The sequence below is a fragment of the Myotis brandtii genome, unplaced genomic scaffold, assembly GCF_000412655.1.
Source record: "Myotis brandtii unplaced genomic scaffold, ASM41265v1 scaffold185, whole genome shotgun sequence".
In the NCBI taxonomy this organism is placed as follows: domain Eukaryota; kingdom Metazoa; phylum Chordata; class Mammalia; order Chiroptera; family Vespertilionidae; genus Myotis; species Myotis brandtii.
The window spans coordinates 5,417,695-5,421,094 of record NW_005356870.1 but is presented as its reverse complement, the minus strand read 5'-3'; the positions used below and the strand labels follow the sequence as shown (position 1 = coordinate 5,421,094).

General features: G+C 41.6%; 1 protein-coding gene across 1 annotated transcript in view; it reads left to right on the top strand.

Annotated features, from left to right (window-relative positions):
• The first annotated feature begins 2,561 nt into the window (after positions 1-2,561).
• ERI1 (exoribonuclease 1) overlaps positions 2,562-3,400 on the top strand; it is a 12,187-nt gene continuing 11,348 nt past the window's right edge. The window contains exon 1 of the mRNA XM_014537887.1: positions 2,562-2,648. The gene's annotated coding sequence lies outside the window, so the exon portion shown is untranslated. The remainder of the gene's footprint in view (positions 2,649-3,400) is intronic.

The window sequence follows — 3,400 nt, the reverse complement described above, 5'->3', positions numbered from 1 at the left end:
TTTCTTCCTGGGTGTTCCGCGGGGTCCGCAGCCTGCGCGCCCTCTGGCCGCAGCCTGGACGCTTTTTCTGTCCCAGCTCGGGGGGCCTTTCCTCGGGTTGGTTGTCCTAGAGCTCTCGCCGGTCCGAATTGCCTCCTGGGTGGGAGTGGACAGGCCAGGAGGGAAGCACGTGACCCGGGGCTTGAGAAGTTGGGTGGGAATTCCCACCTGAACGGGCAGTGCACACTGTTGCTGTAGTCGCTCTCCCCAGCCGTATCGGTAATTGGCAGGCTGTGTGTTTTTCTAAAAATCACACTGTGTGTATGTCACTGGGGACCTTTAGGCCCATCTCCTCCTTCCTTCCAGCCTTTGGTGTCTGCTAGAGCTTCGTCCTTCATTTTTGTCCATTTATTACTATCTCACGTAGACATACGCGTGACTAATTTTCTTAATGATTGCGACGGTTCACTGGGTAGTTACAGTGGCACAATTGTAAAAACGGACTTAGGAGCTTCGTTATTCATCTTCTTGAACGAATCTACTTACTTTGACCAGCGCTGCGGATTGTAAAACGATCTAATACTAAAATTCGTCATTTCTGTTACTAAGAAATTCATGTTGAGTGCCTCCTGGAGTGAATGCTCTACTTGCAAGAGGCTTCCTGGCTAGTGCTGCTTCCATCCTGCAGCTAATTCTGCAAGTAGCAGCTGGAATGATCTTTTTAAGTAACCCGTCGGACCAGGTTTCGCCCCTCCTTCGTCTTCAGTTTGTGGCCCCGCAGGCTTAGTTCCTGTGTCCATAGTAACTGCTTCCGCACTGTTCTTCCCTTTTGCTCCCAGGCGCCTGGCCGCCTGGCCTTTACGGGTTGCCTATGCCCCGCATGCTCTTCCTGGGGGTTTTGCACAGTGATCTCGTTCTCCTTTACATGTCACTTTGAAGAAGGTCTTCCAGGGGCCTTCTCTCTAGAGACCCATTCTTCTTTCACCTCATTTCCCTCTTCAGTCTGTGGCACTGCCAACATCATCATCATGTAAGTCAGTTTAAGAATAATTTTTAAAGTTTATTTTAGTAAGAAGTAGAATTGAATATGCTTCATGATATTTCAGTCTTGAAACTTGGAGCTATGGTGACGTAAGGCCTGGGTCTGTGTTCCAGATTGGTTTCAGTGACTGTCATATTTGTTAAAGATCTGTTGGATACTCTTAATAGGATGATGTGGGTTGTTGTTGTTTTTTTTATTCTCAAGCAGAGGTTTTTTTTTTGTTGGAAGTTAGCTAAGTAAATTTCCATTATTCCTAATATCAATTGTATTTGTAAACGAGTGTTGCATTTTTATATTTTTAACAAGTAGGTTTAAATTCCATCTGAACTCTTCCTTTGAAAGAGTAGTAGTCCAGTTAAATTCACTATTTTAAGGTGTTTTTTTAGTGTCTAGATGCAGTTTTGTTTTTAACATATTTTTATTGATTTCAGAAGGAAGGGAGAGGGAGAGATAGATAGAAACATCAATGAAGAGAGAGAATCATTGATCGGCTGCCTCCTACATGCCCCGCACGGGGGATCAAGCCGGCAACCCGGCATGTGCTCTGACCAGAAATCAAACAGCGACCTCCTGATTCCTAGGTCCGACACTCAACCACCAAGCCATGCTGGCCAGGCAAAAAAAAACAAAACACAAAAAAATATTTTTAAGAAAAGAAGAAAGGTTTTAACATCATAATATAGTTATCCTGAATAACTGTTACATGTGACTTTTGGAAATTGTCTGCTTGAAGCTGAATACATTTTCTTTTTTGCCTTGGGTACTAGGAAATTTTGAATTAGATTTCTAGTCTATGTTGTTTTTATATTGGGCAATTTCTGTTAGCATTGTGAAATGAAGTCAGGTGAAAAAATTCTCAGGAAGTCATTGCTTTATACATGCATAATGTTGTAATGAGTCATTTAAAAACTAGTTCTTAAATTTTAGAATATTGTTAGTGAGAAGGTCTGTTCTATAATCTGTGGTAGTAATAGTAAAATTACCACTTATTAATAGCCAAGGTGGGTATGGTATTAGGAGCCTGATACACATAATCTCATTTGTTCCTTATAATAATCTTGCCTAAATACTATTTACCATTACCAATACCAAATACCATTTGAGACAATTGTTATTATACTTTGTTTTATTGATAAGGAAATGGATAATCAGAGGTTAATTAGTAACTACCTAAGGTCATGCTGCTAGTAAATGGTCAGCTGTGGCTCTGTACTCTCAACATCAGTGCTCTTTTTACTTAGCTTCATTGTTTATAAGGAACTTCTTGACTCAGGAGAGAACAGTCTCAATTGTATTGGAAACACATCTCTTCCTATCCTGCCTTCCTTCCAGTGATTGCAACAGGCATGTTTCATTGAACATGGAGTACAGAGATCCCATCTTCAGATGTTTGAATCTTTAAGATGCTTGTACTAATTTTAAACTATATCTTTTTCTTTTTTTGGTAGAAAAAGCAACGATGTAGGTATGATGGCCAAGAAACAAAAGGATCTAAGTTCATTACCTCCAATTCAAGTGATTTCAGTGACCCAGTTTACAAAGAGATTGCTATTACAAATGGTTGCATTAATAGAATGAGTAAGGAAGAACTCAGAGCTAAACTTTCAGAATTCAAGCTTGAAACCAGGTAAATAAAATTATAAATATAGTACATGCTCATCCTAGAAAATCTTAAAAACACTGAAAAAAGTTAAAAATAATCTTACCATAAAGAAATAGCCATTATTAAAAATTCAAGTAACAACTGTAATTTATATTCTTGTCTGTACTTGAATCTTTGTGTGCAACTCTTTTTTTTTCTGTCAGTCTTTTAGGTGATTGACTAGGACTGGGGAGTTGAAGTCTGAATATTTTGATAGCCTACCAGTAGTGTATAGGAATATCTATCTTAATATACCAAGTATGTTTTAAGTTCTTTCAGTTGCTCATTTGGTCACTGGATAATATTTTATAATGAGATTGAATAATTTCTTTTGTCCATATGTATTACTAGAGGCCTAGTGCATGAAATTCGTGCACGGGTAAGGTCCTAGGCCTGACCGGCTATCAGGGCCATTCAGGGCCTTCTGGCTGCTGGCTGGGGCTTTCCTTCCCTGGCTGCGGGCTGGGGCCTTCCTTCGTACTGCACCGCCCCCTGGTGGTCAGCGCACGTCATAGCGAGCAATCGAACTCCCGGTCTCCCTGTTGAACTTCTGACGGGACACTTTGCATATTAGCCTTTTATATATATAGAGTAGAAAATTCATGCACTGGAGGAGGGGGGTCCGGCCTGCCCCTCTCACAGTCCGGGAGCCCTCAGGGGCGGGAGGCGACCCAGCGATCAGGGGAAGGCAACACCCCCATCGCACCTCTGCTGCTGCCACAACCGGCAGCGCAAGC